The sequence below is a fragment of the Megachile rotundata genome, chromosome 13, assembly GCF_050947335.1.
Source record: "Megachile rotundata isolate GNS110a chromosome 13, iyMegRotu1, whole genome shotgun sequence".
In the NCBI taxonomy this organism is placed as follows: Eukaryota; Metazoa; Arthropoda; class Insecta; order Hymenoptera; family Megachilidae; genus Megachile; species Megachile rotundata.
In genome coordinates, this window is record NC_134995.1 from 6,901,320 (window position 1) to 6,928,589 (window position 27,270).

Sequence of the window (27,270 nt, forward strand, 5' to 3'; positions counted from 1 at the left end):
TGATAAGTAAAGTATTCGTGTACAAATTTTTCTGAAGAAACGTCACGCGATAAAATTTACTATTTTGATAACACCAGCTAATCCAGTTGCTTTGAAATTAAGGTTACCAGCGAAATAAAGCTACACCTGAAGCTCGATATAAATTAACTGGTGCACGTGACCGCGATAAATACGTAGGTTTTCCCATTGGTACTAAAATAAGAGGTGATTCCTCGTTCGAAAATAAATGGAAAATGTAGAGCAAAAGTTTTGTTTAATTGGGTTTCTGTTATCGAGAAAATCCATGATATACGACGTGTACGTGGTTATAACGCAGGTTGTTGAATTGCATTTCAGGTATATACCGTACTTTATTTGCATCGTGTACAGTCGGATTCAAGGTAGAATCCCTTGGGAAATTTAGTGGACGAATTTCAAATTTGCAATTTTATTAAATTATGAAATTTTGGGTTTTGTAATTTTTAAGTTTCGAGATTTTCAAGTTTACAATTTTATAAATTTATTCATTTTCAGACTTTCAAACTTTTGGATTTCAAAATTATTAAGTTTTCGAGTTGTTGAAGATCCAAATTCCTAATTTTTCAATTTTTCAATTTCTCAATTTCTCAATTTTTCAATTTTTCAATTTTTCAATTTTTCAATTTTTCAATTTTTCAATTTTTCAATTTTTCAATTTTTCAATTTTTCAATTTTTCAATTCTTCAATTTTTCAATTCTTCAATTTCTTAATTTCTCAATTTTTCAATTTCTCAATTTTTCAATTTCTCAATTTTTCAATTTTTCAATTTTTCAATTTTTCAATTTTTCAATTTTTCAATTTTTCAATTTTTCAATTCCTCAATTCCTCAATTCCTCAATTCTTCAATTTTTCAATTTTTCAATTCCTCATTTCTTCAATTCTTCACTTCCTCGATTCTTCAATTCTTCAATTTTCAACAACCTCAAAGTCTTAAATTACTAAAATTTCTATTGTGTCAAATGTTCAAGTTCTCAAATTCCTAGATTCTCAAATTTTCAATTTCTTTACTTCTCAAATTTCTCAAATTCTTAAATTCTTAAATTTCAGAATTCTCAAAATGTTAAATTCTCCAATCTCTATATTCACAAATTCTTCAATTTCAAAACCACTACATTTCCAAAGTGTCCAAGTTTCCATACCATAACATTCCCAAATTTCTAAAATCTTAAATTTAAAAATTCATCATACTGTAAATTTGAAAATTTCATAACCAAAAATCAACGAATAGTGGGACCTTCTTCCCCTATATTGCCACTTTGACTGTGAAAAACTATGATGCTCTTCAATATGTATAAGTCATTCAATATGTATCATTACAAAGTATAATGTAACATGTAATACATTTAAACATCAATGAACTTATTACATCCAGTAAATTAATATATTTATTTTAATATCTCTGTTGTAGTAACAGTATAATATTTTAATGTCTATAATGTAATGTATTATTAATATATTACGCAGTACATTAAATTGTATTATATGTAATTAGTATATAATAGAAGTAATATTATAATAACAATATATTATATTATATAACATAATAAAATTTTATGTATTATTATAATATATTACACCATTTAAAACATTATATTACTGATACAACAACCCTCGAGATTTTAATTCATAAAATGCGTCTCCCGCGCGATCCCTCATAAAAGATTGCAAAATCAATACAACGTTCCCAAACACAAACACGAATATTAAAATAAAACCGCTCGAAACAACGTATATTATGAGAAAATCTCACTGCGAAGATACAACCTATACCATCTGCTTTAAAAACCAATGAATTTATAAACTTTCAACCAATTCAATAATTCTTAACAAACTATTCATTTCCTCTCCAAAAAAGAACGCTGCGCCTTCATAATATGATAAAAGAAATAAAAATATTTCACCCATAAAAGGTAAAACGATCGAAACATTTGAAATCGCGTATAATTTTCAATTTATAGTGCGCAAGCACAGAAAGTAATGTAAAAAGGCGAGAACGGAAGACAATAATAAAGGCGCAACGTGCTCGAACGACACGTCACGTCTGGCTATACACAGACCGTATCTACTTGCTGTTGCGACGCACCCAGCTAAGTGGAACGAGGCGTTACGTTCAGACGTCGCTGTTCCGGTAACACAATTCAGAGGGGAGTTCTCTCCGAGGACTTTCACCGTATTAATCCAATATCAGCTATACGCTTTAGAATCAGGTTAACAACCTCCTAGTTCTAGACTTCCTTTTCCATCGATCTAAACACTTCCGTTATACCTTTATTTATTTAACAGCGACAAATTTATTTACTCCACTTTTCTCGAATTGTGTTTGTTCTTTTGTGATTTTTATTGCAAAGTTATAATTGATATATTCTTATAGTTGTGATATAAAAATTCTTGGGTACTTAATTTATTTACTGGTGACAGATTTTTGTTTGTTTTCATTTTTGCGAATTTTGTGCTCTTGGTGAAGACATATCATGTAGGGATGACTTACACAAGTTATAATTGATATATTCTCGTAATTATGGTACACAAATTTTTAGGTACTTAATTTATTTACTAGTGACAGATATTTGTTTGTTTTCATTTTTGCGAATTTTGTGCTCTTGGTAAAGACATGTACACCAAGTGATGACTTACACAAGTTATAATTGATATATTCTCGTAATTATGGTACAACAAGTTTTAGGTACTTAATTTATTTACTAGTGACAGATATTTGTTTGTTTTCATTTTTGCGAATTTTGTGCTCTTGGTGAGGACATGTACACCTAGTGATGACTTGTGTTGCAAAAGTTACCATGTCACTATTAACATATTCTTATAAATATAGTACAGTAAAAAATTCTTAGAAATTAATTATTTGTGCTGACATCAGATTTTTAGTTTGCTTTTAGCACTTTTTGATAAATTTTGTTGTATGCTCAAGGTGAAGACATGTACAAGTAGTAATCACATGTGTTACAACAGTTACCATGTTACAGTTAACATATTCTTATAATTATAATATACTGAAAAATTCTTAGAAATCTACATTTATTTACTGGTGACATCAAATGCTTATTTTGTTTCTTATTTCATTTGAAAATTTTGTTAAACTTGCGCAGTTGAGAGTCGTATATGTTATATACCACACAAGCTGTCGAGTTGTATATCTTTAATACATGTTGTTAACATATGTCGTTAACATATGTCGTTAACATATGTCGCTAACATACGTCGTTAACATATGTCGTCAACATATGTCGTTAACATATGTCGTTAACTTATGTCGTTAACATATGTCATTAGCATATATCATTAACATATGTCGCTAACATATGTCGTTAACATATGTCGTCAACATATGTCGTTAACATATGTCGCTAACATATGTCGTTAACATATGTCATTAACATATGTCGTTAGCATATGTCTTTAACATATGTCGTTAGCATATATCATCAACATATGTCGTTAGCATATGTCTTTAACATATGTCGTTAGCATATATCATCAACATATGTCGTTAACATATGTTGTTAACATATGTCATTAACATATGTCGTTAACATATGTCGTTAACATATGTCGCTAATATATGTCGTTAACATATGTCGTCAACACATGTCGCTAACATATGTCGTTAACATATGTCGTTAACATATGTACATACATTCTAAAATTATTATAAATCAATATTTATTTTCTTGAAATATTAGATATTCATTTTGCTTCTGATTTTATTTGCAAATTTGATGATACATACTCAGTCAGACCATATACCACAGAATGTTAAAATTCACATATGAACACACATTACAAAATTACTATCTTCAGTTAAAATTTATTTACGACCCATTCAAATATTTATTTCATGTTACGTCCCAAAATTATTGCCCGTAATTAACATTTATTTACCGAGGTAATAAAATGTTTAATTTGCTTTCTAACTCCGTTCATGAATTTTTGTAATGCATGATCAAAATGTCTATATGCAAAATTAGTTCTGTAATTAATATCTGGACGCGGTACAAAATGACTATATTGCAATCCACATATACCGCAACGCTATTGAAGATATTAAATGTTAATTTTATTTGCTATCTCGGTAATGAATTTTACATTTTATGATCAATATTTGCGTACCGCGCATTACATCACGTTACACATCAATATTAATACTGCAAAATTACTATGTTCATATATTAACTAATAAATAAACTCTACTATATTGACTAATAAATAAACTTTGCTATATTAACTAATAAATTATTTAATAAATGTAATGCATTTGTATAAATTTGAAAAAAATGGAGAACCAAAAAATAATGTGAAACTAGAGAAATAAATTGTTGCAATTACAAAAAAGAATCAACCTCAAATTTTCAGCGTCGGTTGAAACGGTTTCAAGGGTGGAATTAAAAAGGGTAGGTACAGTATCTTCTTGACAAATCACCACAATGTTTATGTTCGTGATATATTACAGTTACGTGCGGGAACGGAATTACTTATAAAACGACTTGATATATTGCGAAACAGATCACACTTGCAGCTAACACTTAACTTTCATACCACGGGCCCAGGTGTTCCAGCAGAAATTATTCCTGGAACCGTGAGACAATTTAAATTCCAGCGGCGGCGTCCCGATAAGAAGCAGGAAAATTTTTTTCCCGGTGAAAGACGATTAAATTGCCATTTCCCGATCGATGCATAAACATTCCCCCGGTATCGTTCACGTCCATTAGCATTTCGTCGTGCGGTGAATCGCGAAGGAATCGTTGTATCCTGCAGTTTGTTCCTTATATTGCAGTTTGAGTAACGCTCCGGCGGTCGCGAAGGCAACCAGTCAGCGTTCGTGGGAAGTAGAAAATGTCAATACGTTTACCGGTCGCCCATTGTTGAACTTGATCTATGTTTATGGCCGTAGCACGGGTACCGAACGACATTCGGTCGCATATAACGAGAGAAAGTGCGAGTGTATCTTTCCGATAACTTAGGGACACTGTGATCTTGGTATTATGGATCTTGAGACATAAGCAATATGGAAATAAGGGATATAAGGAAATTCTAGTTCATGAAACTTTGAGGTCTAGGGAATTCTAGTTAATGAAAATTCGGGATCTAGGGAATTCTAGTCGATGAAAATTCGGGATCTAGGGAATTGTAGTAAATGAAAATTTGAGGCCTAGGGAATTGCAGCCCATGAAAATTCGGAATCTAGGGAATTCAAGCCGCCGAAAATTTGAAATCTAGGAAATAGAATTCCATGAAAATTTGGAATCTAGAGAATTTTAAACCACAAGAATTCAAGATCTAGGAACTTTAATACCTTGGAAATCAAGATCTTGGGATTTTAGAATCTTGAAAGCTAAATCTAGGGATATTAAAAATATGCAATCGAAATCTAGAAATTCTTAATCTTAAAAATCGAGATCTAGAGATTTCAAGTTTTTGAGAATTCGTAGTCTATGAATTTTGCAACTTTAGAATGCAGGATCTAGGGATTTTTTCATCTTGAAATTCCATGTCTAGGGATTTTTGAATTCTAGAATTTGCGATTTAGGGATTTTTACATCTTAAAATTCATGATCTGGAGATTTTTTAATCCTAAAATTCCATGTCCAGGGATTTTCGAACTCTAGAATTCCGGATCTGGGGACATTAGCACCTCGGAATTCAAGATCTAGAGATTTTAGAATCTTGAAAGCTAAATCTGGGGATATTAGAAATATGCAATCGAAATCTAGAAATTCTTAATCTTAAAATTCGAGATCTAGAGATTTCAAGTTTTTGAGAATTCATAGTCTATGAATTTTGCAACTTTAGAATGGAATTATTGTATGATTGAATCTAGGGATTTTTTCATCTTGAAATTCCAAGTCTAGGGATTTTTTAGTATTGGAGTTCCATGTCTACGGATTTTTTGAACTCTAGAATTCCGGATCTAGGGACTTTTGCATCTTGGATGTCCATGTCTAGGGATTTTTTAATCGTGGAGTTCCATTTCTAGGGATTTTAGAACTCTAGAATTCCGGAACTAATGGTTTTTTCATCTTGAAATTCCAGGTCTAGGGATTTTTTAATCCTGAAAATTCGTAGTCAAGGAATTTTGGAATTCCACATCTAGAAATTTTAAAACCATGAATTTCCAGATCTAGGAATTGTGACCCTGAGAATTCAGTTTAGTAATTTTTTAACCTTGGAATTAGAGATTTAGGAATTTTTGAAGTTTGCGAATTCATAATAAAAAAATTTTGAAACATCAGAATTCCCGATCTAGTAATATTGTAATCTTAAAATACTAAATCTAGAGATTACTTAACCTTGGAGCTCAAAATCTAAGGATTTTTATTCCTTGGTATTCTAGATTTAAAAATTTGTTAACTCTGAGAGCACGAGATCTAGTAATTCTGAAATCTTGAAAGTTATAATGTAGAAGTTTCGAAATCTTGAAATTCGTGATCTAGGGATCTTAACACCCTCAAGTTCGGTGTTCGGTTGCACGTAACGAGAGAGAGAGTGCGAGTATATCTTCTTTTAATAATGTTCGGGGCGATGGAAGGAACGGAGGCTTTTAAAATGGTGCAAGGGAAAATATAGGTTCGTATTTTCCAGCCGGGACGAGGGAACTGTGGTCTTGTGTAGATTCGCGAAAGACACTGAGATAAGACAGGTACAAAGAGGGTGACTCGAGTTCGGAACACTCGCCCTTCATAAATTCGCCTCTGCCGGTTGGTGCGAGCTAAGCGATTACGCGAGCTGTTATTTCTCATCAGTTTTATTTAGAATTAGAAATACAGGGATCTAAAAACGTAGAAATCTAAGAACATGAAGTATATCAAAATATAATGATTCGAAAGCGTAAAGATGTGCAGATATGGGAATGTATACAGATATCTAGAAACGTGGACACAAAGAAGTAAGTTTTGAGAATTATGGAACAAAGAGTAATTGAATCGAGCGATATACAGGTGTAAAGAAAACTAGAAAACGAATCTACACGCACATCCACTTTTATAGCACAGATCACGAGAGCATAACTAACGAAACAAGTTAAATTGTACAGGCGAAATTCCGCTAAACCGAATACGGCCGATAATTTTGAAGCAGGAACACGTTTCGCTGGATGTAACAATCGCACGACATTTTTTTCCACGGAATGTCGGCATTGCTCGAAGGAAGCTCACGATATGCATATTAAAATATGCACGAAACGAGGAGCGGAACTTTAAAAATTGCACGTGGTGAAGAAAAAAAGAGCCAGAAAATGGAGACGGGAAAAAAAGGAGGCATAGCACGGGAGCAACACCGTGCACAATTTATGACACGAACCGATGCTGGGATTATAAATATGTAGATGATCCCTAGTCATTCCCGGGGCGGGTGGATAAGACTGAAAGGCGCCAAGGCGGGTTGTTTGCACAGGACTCTGGTGACAAAACGCCTAACTCCTTCCGTGGTGCCCTCTCGTACACGTGAAGGTCGAAGTGTGGCCCGTGTCTCACCTTCCGAACACACGCTCGGAAACGTGCGAACGTAAGTGTGTGTGTGTTAGCAGCGTCTGGCCGAGGGCGATATCGTTTACGATAATGCATGTGCCTAGTGCAGATCTCTCGGTCGAACGATCGTCCCCTTCGGGCTGCTTCCCCTATCGTCGACTCGTTACCTTCGACTTAGCACGTTCACACGCGATATGATAGCTCGACAGACACCGATGCAGCGACAATCTTCCCTTCCTGTCTGGTCGATTTCGAAAAATTGAACTGGAACGGCCACGAATTCACCGACCGACTGTTTCGCGTCCTTCCAAATCGTGTACAGGCGACGCCAAAACTTGGGAAAATATGAAAAATGATGGAGGATAGAATTTTACATTTGTGGATTTTTGGGGATTTGGAAGTTTAAGAGAAGATGAGGATTTGGCATAGGTGGTTGAGGAATCTGAGATTTGGGGATTTAGGGGTATAGGGATTTGGAGGTGTGTGAGAGTTTGGGGAGCTGTGGGATTTTCAGACGTAAGAATTTGTGGATCTAGGGATATGGGGATCCAGGGATATGGGGATCCAGGGATATGGGGATCCAGGGATATGGGGATCTAGGGATATGGGGATCTAGGGATATGGGGATCTAGGGATATGGGGATCTAGGGATATGGGGATCTAGGGATATGGGGATCTAGGGATATGGGGATCTAGGGATATGGGCATCTAAGAATATGGGGATCTAGGGATATGGGGATCTAGGGGTATGGGGATCTAGGGGTATGGGGATCTAGGGATATGGGGATCTAGGGATATGGGGATCTAGGCATACGGGGATCTAGAGATATGGAGATGTAGATACATGGTGATCTAGTGATTTGGATATTGGGTACATAGGATATAGGGACTTTTGAGATCTAGGTACACGAAATCTAGGGACATTGAGATCTAGGTACCCGGAATCTAGGGAATTTGAGATCTATGTATTCGGAATCTAGGAACTTTGAGATCTAGATATCCGGAATCTAACTACGCAAGGATGTAGATAAATTGCGATCTATGGATTTGGATATTCTCAGATCTGAAGATCTAAGGAATCTAGGGATTTTGAGACTGTGAAGTTTGTGAACATAGGTATTTTTGAACTGAAAAATTTAGAAATATTGATATTTGGAAATTTTATAATTGTGAGTATCTAGGTATATAGAAAGCTAGAGTTGTAAAAATCTAGGGATATGCGATTTTAGGAATATGACAATCTAGGAATATTGGAACATGGAAACAAGACAATCTAGGGATATTTCAATTTACAAACTAGGAAAGCTAGGAATATTGGAATTTTTTAGTGAAGGAATATAGGAACATGGAAATCTACATATGTAGAATTTAATAATATACAAATGTAAGTGAAATGGGAATTAAGAGATATAGGAATCTAGGGATATTTTGTTTTATAAGTGAATCTAGGAATATTGAAACCAATATATATGGAAATTAAAAATGTACGAATCGATGTATACAGGAATCTAGGAATATAGAAATCTAATAGTGTCCTAGTAAGTTTCAAATTTAGGGATAATGGAAAATCTGAAAATGTGAAAACTTGAAAATTCCAAATACGAGAAACAAGAAAATTCATGGATTTAAAAATTGTCCAGCTAGGTGTCGTCGAAAGGATGCCAAGGTTGCAACCGAGTGTACCTCATGCTGTTAGAGTATTTTCTCATTTCAGGTTATTTTCCGGGTGCGCGCTCGATGCTATCCGGCACGTAGGAGAAAATTGCCGGGCGACCGGCGCAGAAAAAAGGAATTGTAGCGAGCTGTTCGTTCGCTTTGTTCGGTATATCGCAGCCAGGTTCGACAAAGCGGACTGGGTTGAGGTGCCGGAGACTCGCCGAGGGAATGAAACCTGATTTAGGACTGCGGTCCAGAAATCTCCCGGGGGACTGTCCGAACTGACCACCGTGAGCTCGCTTCGCTTTCCAGTATCCCTCTGAGTGCGATCCTCACCCTGCTACCACCACCGATTCTCCGCCGGCTACTACGCGTCCCACCTACAACATCCTCGTGTCCCTGGACGCCAACAAGTGCGACTCTTTACCAACATCGTGCTCCGAAATGCGTCCGGAATACTAAGGAACTCTCAGGCGTTACCCTGCGATTTCATTAAAATGGAAAAGAATACGACCCTGCTGGAGGACATGTGACTAAGGGATGCAGAGTGGGATCTTGCTTGTCTTGTACAATTATCGTGTTTGGAGACGAATTTTTAGGTTTTGATATATCTGAATTATACAATTTTTGAATATGGAAGTTTTTTAAATGTTATTTTAAAATAAAACCGAGACAATTTTTCAAAATTGTGAACTTTTAAACCTCTAGATTTGTAAATTAGCAAATTTCAAAATCCCTAAATTTTCAAGTTAGCAAATTCGCAAATAAGCAAGTTTAATCATTTTCAAATAGTAAATTTGATCGATTGAAAATTTAGGGATTTTTAAATTTGTTAATTCGATAAATCTAGAGATTTGAAAATTCACTATCAAATTATTAAGTTATTAAATTATTAAATTATTAAATTATTAAATTATTAAATTATTAAATTATTAAATTATTAAATTATTAAATTATTAAATTATTAAATTATTAAATTATTAAATTATTAAATTACTAAATTACTAAATTACTAAATTACTAAATTACTAAATTACTAAATTACTAAATTACTAAATTACTAAATTACTAAATCACTAAATCACTAAATCACTAAATCACTAAATCACTAAATCACTAAATCACTAAATCACTAAATTACTAAATTACTAAATAACTAAATAACTAAATCACTAAATTACTAAAATATTTAATTAAACTAAAAACTTTCCAAATTCTGAAATCACCAAATTCCAAAATTTTCAAATACAAAAATTCTTAATCTTTACATTTCCCAAGTTCTCAAAATTCCACAATTCCAAAACTTTCCAAATTTCCAAGTTTCTAATCAAAAAAATTCCCACATACTGCCTTTCCCTAGTTCTCACTAGATCTTCCCTAGTTCTTAATTCTAAATCTTTCCAAATTCTCAAACATTTCATATGTTATCAAATTTCCTCAGTTCTAAAAATTCCTAATTTCACAAATTTCTATAACTCCTCATATTTCTCAAATTTCTCAAATTTCTAAAACTCCTCAAATTTCTCAAATTTCTCAAATTTCTCAAATTTCTAAAACTCCTCAAATTTCTAAAACTTCACAAATTTCTCAAATTTCTAAAACTCCTCAAATTTCTAAAACTTCTTAAATTTCTAAAACTTCTTAAATTTCTCAAATTTCTAAAACTCCACAAATTTCTCAAGTTTCTAAAACTCCTCAAATTTCTCAAATTTCTCAAATTCTCAAATTTCTTAAATTTCTTAAATTTCCAAATTTTCAAAACCTCCTACACGAACAATCTCATAAAGATCCCACAACTACCAACAAGTACGCATTTTGCCGTATCCTATCCAAATTCCGCTACAGAGGCAGCACAACAGCACAGCATCGTTGCGGTATACATCTTTTTTACCCCGCGAGTTTCCGCGATATCTTGATTATTGGAATACCCGTTGCCTTTCAATAAAACCTCCCGCTCTTGACGTCGAATTTTGGTTGCCGTTGGAAAGTTCCAGTCGCTGGAATCTTTGTTCCGGGACTTCTTTCCTACATCCGACGTGGATAACAAATATTGTTTCGACTCGTATAATATCGGATCCCCTGTGCTCCTATATCGAGCTCCTCTATCCTCGCGAAAGCCAGAGGCTAGGGGAAAAGTTTTAGGCAAGGGCCTGAGGAAAAGAAAGGAATAAGGAGAGAGGTAGGAAGACGCTCCTGGCACAGCCTGGCGTGTAGGTTACTACGTGCCTGCTCGTCGGGGCATCCCGTGACCGTGGTCTGGCTTAAGGATTCGGGTCAGGCTGTAACCTGCCTCGATTGCAAATACAAGGGGGAAACACTCTTGGAAACGCTGCCAAAACCAAAACTCAAGTGCCACCAGGACCTGTGGGCGACCACGAAGACGCAAAAATTTAATAGCTTTCCTCTACGATTCGTTTCATTACTCTTCTGTACACGGTACACGAACAAATCACTCGATATTTAGAAAACCTAGGTTGAAAGGTCAAATGTTTCAGATACGTATGAAACTCGTATTTATCAAGCGGTTCACTGTATTTACACGAGTTGATTGAAGCGACTGACGTTAGAAGCTCTTTTACTTTGCGTCCTCACGCGCCAACTTGTGAGTTATGACTCATGTTTTGAAATTATTAAACAGGACTTGGCTGTATATTGCATGTGTGTATACTTTTCACTTGTTATGGTTCTATACCCTCTAGACACCCATTAGCCATCTTTTGGTACTTTTGACAATTTTATTAAGGACTTGGGTGCATCTTAGGAAAGTTTGATTCTTTGACAAAATGTCGTATGTGGCACAGTTTGATCTGTACGTTCATATGTGTGTGTGACTGATGAGGTTCTACAGTAGTTTGATGTATTTTGTACATTTTGGCGTGTAATAATAATTGAGAAGTGATTACATACGTGAACAAAGTTGTTCAGAATGTTAGTCTTGACGATATATTTCAAGGTCATCGCTGAAGCATGTGTCTATTATTGAAAATATTTTTACGAATATTTGAAACCTAGATTGCGATCATATAAAGAAGAACAATGTGGATAAATGTTGCTATGGATTATATTCTTGACTACATATTTCAAGGTTCATTGAAATCATTGAACTTCTTATAAAATTTGTCATTTACACACTATTTTCATGAATATCTAAAATTAAAGTTGAACGATGATGAGTATAGATGTGGACATGGATGATGTTTTGGACTACATATTTCAAGGTTCATTGAAATCATTGAAATCCTCCAAAAACTTATCGAATACTTATTACAAATTACCATATAACTGAGACTGTGATTTTAAAGAAAATCCAAGTAGCACAGAAGTTTAATATAATTTTAATATAAACAAATGGAAGAAACGACCATCTGAATTAATTAACATTTTCGACGAATTAACAGAAAAATTTTGTTTAGATTAAAATTCTCTCGTAAAAAGTAAAAGGTTGAACCTAATCGCACATAACCTCAAAGAGTTAAAGAATATTAACGTAACTAAGAACATTAACATAACTAAGAATATCAACATAACTCTCGCTCGAAAGCTAAAATTAAAAAACAGAGAGGTTCATGCAAATATATACTATATGTTTATACGTCATGATCGACTCACTGAATTCTATCGCATGCAATGTTTGCCTCGGTGTTTATAAACAGCGTTCTGAATGTTCCCATTTAATTTCCATACATACTTCGTGTCGAAAGATTTCATCGGCAATCAGTTAGTTGTCATCAACCGGCGATTGTGGATCTGTTTAGCATTACGCAGTTACAAAGTATCGTGCTGAAAATGTCAGCGTATTATTCTAACGAAGAAATGGCGGATATGCATTTTATGTATGACCGTGCTAATGGAGGTAGCGCGATGTTTTTACGCGGAAAAGTTTACTGATTCCTTTCGTACTCTGTTTTGACATCTTTGAATTTAAATTTTGGAATTGTTGATATCTGTAAGATGGATGTAGACTCATTTGGAGCCATTCGTGGAAATTAATGATGATGTGTCATTAAGGAGTAAGTTCATTAGAAATTAGTTGTATTTGTGGTGAATATATGTAGATCTTGACGTCCCATGTGGAAAAACATATTTAATTTGTAGAAGAAATATATACAAGAATATACAAATAAATAGTTATCTATAGAAAATTGTGCTAATTATTTTTGTCTGCAGAACCTTTCATAAGTAGTCACTCTATCCATAAATATGTTCATCAATAGAGCACATGTAGTACTATAACTACATTCTAACTATTATAGCATATTACAGTTACTTTCTTTCATGAGTAGTCACTCTATCCATAAGTATATCCATCAATAGACTACATATGGTACTATAACTACATGATAACTATTATAACATATTACAGTTCCTGTCTTTCATAAGTAGTCACTCTATCCATAAGTATATCCATCAATAGACTACATATAGCACTGTAACTACATTATAACTATTATAGTATATTACAGTTTCTTTCGTTCATGAGTAGTCACTCTATCCACAAGTACATCCATCAATACTCTACATATCGTACTATAACTACATTATAACTATTATAGTATATTACAGTTTCTCTCTTTCACGAGTAGTCACTCTATCCATGAATAATATATCCATCAATCTACTATAGTTAGCACATCACTATAGTTATTACAGTATAGCATAATTACTCTATAATGAATAGTATCATATGCCACTTAATTGATGCAAATCACTTAATCAAACCACCAAGCAAGAATTTTCCCAGTGACTCGTGAAATATGCTTCGAATCCTTGCATTTTATTTACCGATAAAGCTGCATTTACATAAAGTGGAGTTACAAATTTCCATAATGATCACATGTGGGCGGATCACGCATTTATTCAAACAAATCGCCAACAACGTTTTTCGTTGAATGTTTCAATGTACATTATGGGAGATTGCCTCTAATTATCTTGAACTGTCAGGTATCAATCTCAATTTCTTAGTTAACTTGGACAATTATCGTATACTTGCAGAAAGATTACCGATGTGTTACATGCTTTAATTCATTTTGCGTGATACGAGAAGGCACTTGAACTTGGTGTTCAAAGGTAGACATGGACCAGTTGCGTCTCGATTTAAATCTTTCAAACTTCTTTTTATGGATATGCAAAGTACTTTGTTGATAACTTGGAAGAATAATAAAACCAACTTCGCAATGCATCAGATAATTTGACAGAAATTAAAATTGACTGTTTAAGAGGCTATGAAGTACTTGTAATATGGACAAAACTAAAAAGACACGAATGTAGATAAAAATGAAAGACCTATAAAAATCAGTGAAAACGAAAGGACGAAACCGTGTAAAAATGAAGGGACATGAAACTACATAAAAATGAAAGAACACAAAATGTACGAAAATGAAAGTACGTAAAATGAATGTGAAATGTGAAAATGAAAGTGCATACAGAACATTTTTTGCAAATATCAAAAAGTCAGATAAAATAACGCTATTTCAAAAACCGCGTTGTGTGTCATATATAAATATTGAACTTTTTTTTTAACACAGCTAACATTGAAAGAGTCTGCCACGGGAAATACGCTTGGGGACGATATTTTGAGAAGGAAGACAATGCTTCGAGACGGGATTGCGATCGGTCGCGTTAGAAATCGTATCGAAGAATTGGCACGGAAAATGGAAACTCCGTCTCAAGAATTTCTAACTTTCATCTAACTTTGAACGATAAAGGTATCTTTCAGTTTCTACGCTTGCGTGAAATTTCCAGTGGCCAAAACAAACTTCACGCGAACTTCAAGCTAAAATGGAATCGATAGCGCTTGTTATCCTTGTGCTCCTTCCAAAATTCGCTTTTCGAAAACAGGGTTGTGACGAAATGAAGTTTGTTTTATGATCCTTTGTAATGTGGGAGACGGAGGTTAGGGGACTGGTTTTGAGGCAGTCTCGCTATATGGCGTTTCGAGAACACGGTTTCAGTATAATGTTACGAAACTTATGATAATTTTCTTGTGATATATTTTAACAACAATGAGAGTTTTAATATATGTTTCTACAATTTTATATGTAGTTATACAAGGTTTATATTTAACACAATTTTGTATATCACAATTTAATACAATTTTGTAGAATTTTAATAAACTTGTGGAATTTTAATAAACTTGTAGAATTTTTATAAACTTATAGAATTTTAATAAATTTGTGGAATTTTAATAAACTTGTAGAATTTTAATAAATTTGTACAATTTTAATAAACTTGTAGAATTTTAATAAACTTGTAAAATTTTAATAAATTTGTAGAATTTTAATAAATTTGTACAAACTCGAGTTACAACCCCAATTTCACATAACATGAACAGACATAATATTAACTAACAAATTTTAATAAAAAATAAATAGAAAGGGTGTTCAATTATTCAACGAAATGAAACAGAAAGCATAAATGGAGAAATTGATATGCAATTACCAAATAATTATAATTATCAACAATATTGTACACATGTTTACATCTGACACAAACAGCAAAGTACTACAATAAAATAATACGATGATATTGTTAGTTAATTGACAAGAAATTTAAGAGAAAACATGGTACATCTCGTAATGTAACATTCATAATTCGTGCGAATAACGGAAATCGATGAGCCCCAAATCCATCATTGTATATTTTCATTGTTTGATCGGTAAAGCAACAGCAAACATTTGCGATATTTATTATACATATTATAACCGTTATTATATATAATAAATTATTGCAGTAATAATTGTGCACAGATTTCGGGGATGACTTTACAGTGACAGCTATTGGTAACTTATTGACAAATCGTTGATATTATTCACTTTGAGAACATTGATATGCAGTTCTGATTTTAAGGGTGGTAAAATATTTCAGTTTGAAATGGACAAAATTTAATGGGGACTTTTACCTTAAAATTTTATAGGGACGATTATCTTGAAATCAAGATCTATATGTACTTTATGTAATTGCGTTAATTGATTATGATGAATTTGAATTTTTATTTAAAAAAAATATATTAGTTACGTTTGATGTCATATTATTAAAAACGTGTCCAAATAAGTATCCTCCATTTTGAAATTATCCTCCATTATTTGCATTCTACATAAATATCTTCATGTGTCAACAAGTTTATATTACTGTGAATGTCTTTATTTCGCAGTACTGATGTTTGATAGTACGCTACTAATATAAAGTGTCAGATTGAAAGGTCACTATGTCAACATATAATTTTACTGCTAATAGCTTCATACTTAAAACTTCCTACACTTTGAAATAAACAGTTTTCAAATCATAAATCACATGTGTCAGCTCACATAGTAACGATAACATGAAAACTGAATAATATGTCATATGACGTAATTACGTAATAATATGTCACATTGCATACGATAATATTAAATTACCATATAGAGAAGTGCTTAATATTTCTTTAAAATTGACTGATCATAAATTGCATCGAATGCAACAGATACAAAGTTACACAATAACGAGGTTAAATATCACATATTAAAATCGGATAAAATCTTTTTAAATACACAATATTAAAATAAAGTAAAATTCACTAATTTTAAAGTAACCCAAAACTGTCGTATTCTATTATCTGTAAATGAAGAATATCGCCCTGCAACATAATGTCCTACAAAAATAGAAAGATCAAAGAGAAGATGTCCTACAGCGATAGAAATATCAGAGCAAAAAATTCTACAACAATAGACCTTAAAGAAAGTATTCTACAACGATAGAAAAATTCCTAAATCGACTGTAAAACGATTCTAATTAAAAAATTTGAAGATTCTGCGTTTTCAGATATTTTATCAAACTTTGCATATCGAATACTTGTGTTGAATTCATCAGAAATCTTAGTGAACAATTATTTTATTTTTAACAAATCTAGATTGTTCTGATGTGTACTTTTATCACATATAGCTGAAAGTTAATTAAATTATCTATCATTGATTAAGTAATTTTTCTCATAAATGTAATTAGTGAATAATTAATTCTGTTCTCACCAAATATACTTCATTTGACTTAGTTATTTGTCATCGATTAATTAAAAATATTCCTCATAAAAATAGGTGATGATTTCAATTTGTTAGATGATCTATACTATTTTTACTAAATACATCTTAAAGTATTTAACTAAATGTCAAGGATTAAACAAACGTTCTCCACATAATGAGTAATATCAGTTAGACTGATCTTACTTATACTGAATATACCTTAAAACTGACGCCACTTTTACTGAATATATTCAATAAAATTATTTTTTACGCAAAAAATAAAATGACCGATTTTTCATTTTTCACAAAATGGGCTCAGATGATTCCTCAATGACTGACGATCAGTCGAAATTGCGTGAGCCAAATATGATGACGATGAACGTGTTAAGATAGCTCGCCAACTTTCACAGGACTCGTAGGAAAGCGATGGGCACACGCGACGTCACGGAAAAATAGCACGCCCTTTGTCACCGGATATGAATCCTATTGAGCATACTTGGAATATGCTCGGGAGATCCGGTAGTAGCGGAGGAATGCAGCCACGATGCGACGAGAGCTCGCGGCTTAGGCACTGAAGAATGGCTCGACATACCGCGGGAAGTTCTTTGCCATCTTTTTGGAAAGTTTCCGTCGCCGCCTTATTACGGCTATAAAAAATCAAATTCCGACGAACGTGAAAACCACTCCGGCCTACGAATTCTTTCCGCCGAATCACATTCTCGATACGAAATCACATTCTCGATACGGGTTGCCGGTATAATCGGACGTTTTACCGCTCATCTAAAATCGTCAGCACCGAACCACATTTTCGATAGCTGATTAAAATCACGGGTAAAATAGGAGAAAGCCTACGTTGTCCTAGAAGAAAATACCTGGTTGATAAATGTAGAGGTCCGCGGCGCGCGGCCACGCGATCGCCGAGCGCTCCACGCTGCCTGCTTGATTCCGCGTGCTTGCGGATGCGCGAGATCCTACGAAGAATCCAACGAGATTCTCGTACCTCGTTCAACCACTGACGATCGTCTTCACACTTCACGAATCTTCACAACGTCCGCACAACGATGCACCGTCATCCCTCCTCGGCCACGCGCGGCATGAAAATACACGATCCTCGACAGCGGGACGGAAATCCAGTCGTATCACTCACTCGAACACTCGTCGACCACGTTCGACAACATCAACAAAGATTCAACAAGCACCAATTTCCAACACGACCAACGAGAGAATCTTGGTATCGCGAGAGCCGCCGGTAGGCTAGCAGACCACGTGAGCAAGGATCGGCTCCGAATCCACGTGTCCTCGATCGACTCCTGATCTTCGATAACTGTCTTCTCCGGCTCCTTTCCAGTAATCGTACACTCGGTTAGCAGTGTATCCGCACGATGAGGTCACAACGTTAGTGCTCGGATCACCAGGGCACGTGTATCACCAGATAACAATAACAACAACAACACCACCACTATCACCAGAGAAGGGAGGATAGTCCCTTCGGGATCGTCCTAGCTCCGCAGCAGACGCTCCTCGTGCTAGGTGTCAGCCCCTTCGGAGATGCTGGTACCGCCGGTGTGAGCGTCGACCGCGTGGCTACCGACCGTGCTCCAAATCGACGTGCTCGTACTCATCAAGAAAGGAGTTGGTCACCTGGCCGGCCAAGGTGACGATCCACCTGGTTCATCACCCGCGCGATAATCTCTTGTCTCGTATCACCCGATCTCGTAATCGCGCACCCGTTCGATTGCCGACTAAACTCGCCGATCGATCGACAGACAAATAAACGAGACCTGACCCGCCGGGTTAACCAGCTGATCGGCAAGGACGTCGAGTATACTCGTTCGCAGAGGCAACGATATGCTGCTGCCTTCTTCGCCAAAACGTGGAGATGGTGTACACTGCGGTCGCTCTCCGCACACTGAGGATAGCTGACGTCACGAGCCCACCACGCGGAGGAGGTCTCGCGAGCGAGCGTTTCGCGCCGGCGCCCGCGGCGCTGCAATCCCTATAGAGAACAGAACAGTATACCTACTGGCTCTCCGGTGCCGGTATACCGCCGGTCGCCTATATATCCCCCATCCGACTACGTCGACGGTTGCCTACACTCGTTTCCACCGACGACCAGAGTAACGGTTTAACCGTCGACGGAGGAGCTAACACCTAATGGAGTTTTGCGTTACGCAACGTTAGACACGGTCAAAGAGGACGAGCACCAAGAAGACGCGCGATCAACGACTCCACACGACCAAGAAAATGTTTGCGCGCCTCAATGTCGGAATTTCATGATACCGATTAACGGAGAAATTGGGATAAGAAACCATTGTTTAACCTTCATTTTAATCAGAGCGCTCATGGCTCATATGTGGTCCTCGAATTTTTGATGCTCAGTTTTAGCTTGGGGTAGTTGATGAGTAGCGTAATTAATTTTATTTAGCTGGTTGAATATTGTTAGATTATTGAATAGTTTTGACTGAGACATCTGACGAATGAATCTTACGGATAAGAGGAGTATTGAATTTTGTGAAGAGGGTGGTTTGGTCTTCTGGGTATAGGAAGAGAATAATTAAGTACTTTATACTTACAGCTTTGTGATTCGGTTTTAATTGCTGAAATTAATTATCAGTAGTCTTTTAACCTTGGGGTTGTTCGAAGTTATAAGGTCGAAAAGTTTTGGAATAGATGTCTGCAACTTTGGTTATAGCCTTGAAAAATTGATGGCGAGCAATTGTTTTCCACAATGATACTCTACACAAAAAATTAATACCTACTACATAAGTTTTCTAGTACTTTTGTTTTCAACTTCTTTAGTTCGTTCAGCAGATATGACGTTGATGTTGATAAATATTTTTTGATTATTCCATATTATTGTTGTTAACAAATTGCATAAATTATTCAGCTCAAATTTATTACAATTGTTTGCTTCATAATTTATTTATATTTAAAAGAGATAAGGGTACAAAATTAATATTTATACATTATCTTGCAGAACCAATTAATGCAACATGTATAAAATATATTTGAATTCTATTAATATTTGATAATAATCTTAGTCTATTTAAAAAATTTATTAAAAATATAGAAAATGAAAGTTGGTCAATTCTTATGTATGATTTAATCTTCAATATTTTTTAATAATATTGTTTTCAATTATGAGTATGTTGGATCGTACTATTACATTAAACGAATAACAATGAACTATTAATTATTTAATTAATAATTCTACATTAATTTTAAAGAAATTAATATGTTTGCATATATTTCACATATAGTAAATTTCCTGAAATTGTAACAAAAGAATCAAAATAAATAAAAAAATATAAGAATTAACCTAAAAGTTTGTTTTAAATAAAATTATATTTCATAACGAACAAACTAAAAAGTTTTTTCCCACACAGGTTAAACAATTTATCGATAAATCAATATCATCTGCAATCTTAATGAAAACTCCGGTACAATAATCGTTTCACTTCCAACGTAACATCTTTCAAACTGATCCACGCAACATTAAAATGAGAACTGACGTAAAACATACGCAAAGCACTTTCGATGGCCATAAATCATCGTTAGAACAATGCTCCGATAGCTTTCTCCGGTCCCGCAAGTTTCGTGCACCCTTGCGTAAAACTTGGCCGCAAAATGAAATTTTCTCCGAGAAAATCCATCTGTTTCCTAATTGAAACCTCCGACAAAGTGTACTCAATTGCCTCTCGAATCAATGAAACGAAACAGGGCGAAGGAATGACTCGGAATCAATTATATATCTTTTTCGAGCGACCCCCGTTTCCCAAGTTTCTGCCGGGCGAAAAAATCGAATGGCGGATAAAGATCACGCGACTAACCCTCCCGTGGTGATACCCGTGATCCTTAAGGTGATTTCTCACAGACGGGAAACCGCGAGCGAGGGATTTCAAAGAGAAAACTCGCAAGTCCCTTCGGACCGTCGTTACGGATAGAAAGTTTCGAGGGAAGTTGTGGCCTAACTCCGTTAACTCCGCGGAAGACGATGGAGAAATCGACAAATTCAGGAGCGTAGGATCGCCGTGGATGCCTGTACTTTTTTGCGGCTCTTTAAATTCAGATATCAAGGATAAATGGGGATCGTGTCCGTTCGGACACAGACACCGCTACATCACCGGTTTTCTGAACGACGTGTCTATCGCGAAACGTCAGAGATAAGTTGCCCGATCGAGAATATATCCCCGATAGGCGGGATCTCGGGGAAGGAACGAAACGATCGAACTTACGCATCCGGGGATAGCGATTGATACCTACTACAACTTTTCTACTCGTTATAGCCGGAGTGGCTGGTTTAAGTGCATGTCAGTTAGTATGTAGGTTGATGCAGTAGGAATAGAACAGTTGAGGAGAACAGCGAAAGGGAACGAGGGGGTTGAAAGAGGCAAACAGATGGATACAGGAAGGGCGGGAGAGTAAAGGAAAGGAAGAAAGAAAGAAAGAGAACGGGCCGCCCGTCAATCTCTTTCTGCTGCCATCTCCCTCGTTCCTCCTCCGTTTCTCTTTTGCTCTTGGTCGTCGGTGGTGTTGGGTGGGCTGATGGTAGGAGGTGGATGGAAATCAATAGCCCTGAATAATGAACCCCAAGGCAGCACCCTCACTCCACTCTCCACGGTCTGGAGCAGTCTCTCATGCATCCTCTCATTCTAAACCGAGAGAGAGAGAAAGCGATACTCTCTCTCTCTTTCTCTCTGTCTCGCACTTTCTCTCGTTTTCTCTGTCCGTCTCCGTTCATCTTCCTACGGATCTCCTTCACCTCTCTGCGCCAACCGGGGCCTACCCGATCCCTTCTCCTTCTCAACACCCGAAAGGAGGTGTTTGTGTCCTCTCCTAGTCCCCAAACTTTGCTACGAGACCCCCTCGAACCCAATTCGGATAACCGACGGAAGAAGAGGAGGAGGTGGAGGAGGAGGAGCAGGAGGACACGGAAAATGATTACCCTCCTCCTCTTTCTCCTTCACCTCCTCTTGCTCTTTCTCCACGACGGATCGATGGTCGTCGAGCACCTTAGTTCGTGATTCTCCTGGATTCGGATCAATACCTACTTTAGCATTGCAATAAAATGGTCGGACAGCGCGTTATGATAGCCCACTCTCTTATCGAGTATCCGTCGAAGAAGCAATTTCGCGGCCACTAAATTTATTTGCGATCTCGTCCGTGCCCTGAAACGTTGCTACATCGCCACGGAAAAGAAACGTTACACGAGATGGATGCTAGATGAAGGATTAAGCCGAATTTACACCTTTTCACTTTGCATCAACCATGATTCATACGAATATGAAAGCTGCAGTATTTATAGCAGCGAGCTGCCTGATTCATCATTCATTCGGAAATAGTTCTAGCCAATTTGCTACGATAACCGTTACACCGCTAGTAACTCTAACTTCGATGGTCACTTTGATACAATCTTTTTTGATTAATTGATTTACTGCCATCCGAATGTCGAAAATGAGAGTTGAAGTACTTGTATCTGTTCTATGATTCATTCATTATTCATTCTCTGAAATAGTTCTCTCCACTTAGCCGGTCATTCAATGATCATACATAGCGAATATGAACAATGAGAGCTGATTAATTCTGAAATATTTCTATGCATTTAGGATAATCTACCAGATTGAATTAACGCGACAAGTGTATATTTACTGCCTGCATAAATGATCTAATTAATTCAGTCAAATTGGACTTATGTTTATTTATCACTTTGGATTCATTTCGATTATTGAATACCAAAAATAGGTGCTGGTTCATTGATTGAATTCGTGATCCATTCTGAACATTCTCATACATTGAGTTTAATCATACATGTAACAAATATGTACATATGTGTTCAATATATGTATGTGTATCAATATATTCAATATATGTAGGTGTTCAATATATGTTCAGTACATGTATAGTTAATCAAAAGTGAAGCTTAGAAGTAGCTCTACTCTGTTCATTAGGCACTAGTGAAATGTGGATGAAAATGATGAATCGCTGTTTATCATAACATGTCTTGCACCTTTTCATTTAGGACCATCTTCATGATCATATATCTTTATGATAGCATCATAAGTGTATCATGAAGATGAACCTAACTGAGTATCATGAAGATGAACCTACATGAACAGACGGATCCTGAAGATGAACCTAAATGAACAGATGTATCATGAAGATGAACTTAAATGAACAAATATATCATGAAGATGAACCTAAATGAACAGACGTATCATGATGATGAACCTCAACGAACAGATGTATCATGAAGGTGAACCTAAATGAACAGGTGTATCATGAAGACAATCCAAAATAAAAAGGTGTACCCTGCAGATGAACCAAAACAAACAGGTGTATCATGATGATCCAAAACGAAATGATGCATCATCATCCAAAATGAAAAGGTGTATCAAAATTTTGGATCATAAAGATAATCCAGAATGAGAAGGTGTATCAAGAAGATTTTTGATCATGAAGATGATCCAAAATGAAAAGGTGTACCAAAAAGATTATGGATGATGATGATCCAAACAAAAGGATGTACCAAGAAAATTTTCGATCATGAAGACGATCCTATAGGACACGCAACACTGAATGGATGACAAATGACATGAGACATCGCAATTAAGAAGGCAACGCAGAATTAACATAATCGACTAGGATAGTTGAAAGCGCGACTCTGAGAAATTGGCCCGTGACGTGTTCATCCGAAGGAATCTCGATACGACGACTAGAATAAATAGACCCGTCAATTTACATAGTCGTTAACGGGCATAGCTGGCAAGCCCTTATCGGCTGCTGAACCTCCTGACCTAGCCAACGCGTTCTACGTTGTTCCTGCGCTCCTCCTTCTCCGATGCCTCAAGGCCCATCCTCCAGTACAGTCAAGAGCAAATCTGGATTTTCCAGGAAAAATATTGCAATTAAGGAGGGAGATTCACTTTCTGGGGATTTTTAGAGATAGGGGTGGAAGATGTAGAAATTCGGGGAGTTCAGGGTAGAGAGGGCGGTTTGGAGACTTTGGGATTTAGGATATGAAAGATATAGAAATTGATGAATTTAGAGATTTGGTGAATTCAGAATTTGAGAATATAAGAAATTTGGGGAGTTCAGAGTAGAGATTTGGGGCGGTTTGGAAACTTTGGGATTTAGGATATGAAAGATATAGAAATTGATGAGTTTAGGGGTTTGGTGAATTCAAAATTTGAGAACATATGAAATTTGGGGAGTTCAGAGTAGAGAGGGCGGTTTGCAGACTTTGGGATTTAGAATATGAAAGATATAGAAATTGATGAATTTAGGGGTTTGGTAAATTCAAAATTTGAGAACATAGGAAATTTAAGGAGTTCAGAGTAGAGATTTGGGGCGGTTTGGAGACTTTGGGATTTAGGATATGAAAGATATAAAAATTTATGAATTTAGGGGTTTGATGAATTCGGAATTTGAGAACATAGGAAATTTGAGGTCTTTGAGGATCTAGAAATTTGAAGACTAAGTTTGGGAACTAGGAGACTTCTGGATTTGAAAATCAAGCGATAGGGTTAAGAATGAAAAAGTAATTTGTAATTTGAGAAATTTAAAAATAGTGAATTTGGAATTTTAAAAACTAACAAAGGAAATATAGAAGTTCAGAAATTTGCAAATTTAAGAAATCTGAAAATGTTGAAACTGTATAATGTAAAAATTTAAAAACTTGTAAAATTCTAAATTTAAAAACTTGGCTAAACATTTAATTATTTAAAAATATAGAAAGAAAATATTGAACACACAAAAATTTATAAATTAAAAAGATTATGAAGTTCACATATGTACGCTCATGAAACCTTATCCTCGATCTTAATCTTATCCTTACACTCGAGACGCTAATTAAAGATCGATCGGCATCTTACTTGTATCAATTGAAACCCGCCTTAAACTTCGAATGCAAACTCCTGTCATTTACCAGCGTTTATATTGCTGGTACAGCTTGTAGCTCCGACGATGCATCTGTAACTAAGAGCCCCACGGTTCCGACGCATTTACAATTTAGATAAAGTTGCTGGGTCGCGAGCTGTTTGTTCGAACGGAAGGGCTCGATTATTAAAAGTATTCGATATTCCGTTCGCGACGTATTATTGAATTCTAGATACCCGCTAGAATACGAGCACACGATGAATAAGAATAAAGCGAGCATTTTTTTTCGTTCCACCGTGTCCTGTCTTTTGCACCGTCGGCCATTAAATGGTGGTGTTTTCGATATCAAGATCGCGTCTTTTTAAGACATCGAGTGTAGGGAAATGTTTTCTTTAGCAATCAAACGGATCATCGTGTTCTTTCCTCGGAGCCAAAAGGGCCTAAGGCGGATCGACTGAACGACCCCTCGTAAAGGCGGGCTTGGTAACGACTATGCAAATTTCATTTGGCCCAGCCCAATTCTTCACACACGAAAGATTAAGACATTAGAGCAGCGAGAGGAGGTTGAGAAGCACGCTCTGAAACCGGCGAGTGAATATATAGCGAAGGAGGAGACGGACGAGGAAGCAGAAGAGAAGCTTTCGCCATGAGCCTCGGAACACCGACATACTTCCGCCGTCTGGATTATCTTCGTGTCTTCGGCTATGCATCGCTTTCGCATGTAAACCTAAAACGATGGAGCCTTTAAATTTTACACGGAACTTTCCTCGTTACCCTGATAACGCATCCTTCTGATAACTGCAACAGTTGTTTAAGTCCGGCAGTTTGCAGCGAATAAATCCAATTTGCGGACGTACCAGAACGAGATTGTTCTTCATTAAGCAATTAACGGGAAACTGGCAAGATTTATTTTCATCCCTTATTTTAAGATGTTACATTTTCACATCTTTTTTAAGATTAAATTTATTTTAAATTATTAAAATTAAGCTTTTGTAGAAATATATTTTGAACCTCAAGGGATAAGAAATTGTATGAGTTTGTTTAAAGTGTTACGATATGTTAATTAATCGTACAATCATCTTTACATGACACTTATATAATATGTATAATATAATATACATAATATAAAATATATTATTTTATACTACTGCATAAAGTTGCCACATAGGAACATAAACAGGGTTTTATAGGACAGGATTTTATAGAACAGGGTTCTATAGGATCACTATTTTAATAACACCAAATATATAATATTTACATATTCAATTTATATTTCAATAAATATAATTGTAATTGAAAATAACTAATAAGCTAAAAAAACATAAATACAAATAAGTAGAAAATTATAATAACACAAATATAAATAACAAATAAATTATGACAACATAAATGAAAATAACAAATAAATTTGAAGAAAGCCCAATCTAATTTAAACTACAAATAATACAACAAACATAAATAACTAAAAAATTATAATAAAATAAATACTAATAAATTAAAGTAACACAAAAGTAAATAACAAATAACTTGTAACAACAAAAATATAAATAACTGATAAATTATGATAATATAAATAAAAATAACAAATATAAAAAGTGAGAAACTTGAGAATATAAAAAAGTTAAACCTAGAATAAACTCTAGAAATTTTCACCTAAAAATCAAAAAGTGAATTATGATTTGTGACAGTAAAAGAAGGCTTGTATTTAGATAATAATTATCTGAAGTGAGAGCAGAGTGAAAATTTGTATTCATAACTTTCGATTGAATAAATTTCCCACAATAATCGCGTTTAACGATGAGAAAACGTCTTCAACAAAAAGACGGTGACCTGATTAATTCTGAACAAAAATGGCTCTTAGTATCAAAGCGTTTCATCTTCAATATTTCTTTGTACCTTTACCAGCCTTCTTGACGAACCATTCTCTTTCGCTTCTGACGGCATATTAGAATACAAAAACCGTAACGAACTATAACAAAGAAAAACGATCCGATGAACTATTTCCACTGAACTTTCACTGCAAGAATTGTTGGAGATGAATCGAAGTTACTTTAAATTGATAATTAGAGCGGTGGAATAATGTTATTCGTTGTGGTAATGTATTCCAAGGTGAACTTGGTATTCAAGTCTATTATGCTTGAATTGGTGTTCGATAATTCCCCGATTTTGGGGCTGTAGGTTCTAAGGTAGAGTGATTTAAGAATTGTGGCGTTCATGTTTTCTGAGTAGTCGATTTGACGAATTAAAGATAATA

General features: G+C 35.3%; 1 protein-coding gene across 4 annotated transcripts in view; it reads right to left on the minus strand.

Moving 5' to 3' along the window:
• LOC143265637 (CUGBP Elav-like family member 5) overlaps positions 1 to 27,270 on the minus strand; it is a 461,835-nt gene that overhangs the window by 419,739 nt on the left and 14,826 nt on the right. For 2 of the 4 annotated variants that reach the window (XR_013040278.1, XR_013040277.1), the window contains exon 1: positions 18,014 to 19,102. The exons of the other annotated variants lie outside the window; for them this stretch is intronic. The gene's annotated coding sequence lies outside the window, so the exon portion shown is untranslated. Of the gene's footprint in view, positions 1 to 18,013; positions 19,103 to 27,270 lie in introns of those variants that run through there. 4 annotated transcript variants of the gene reach the window in all.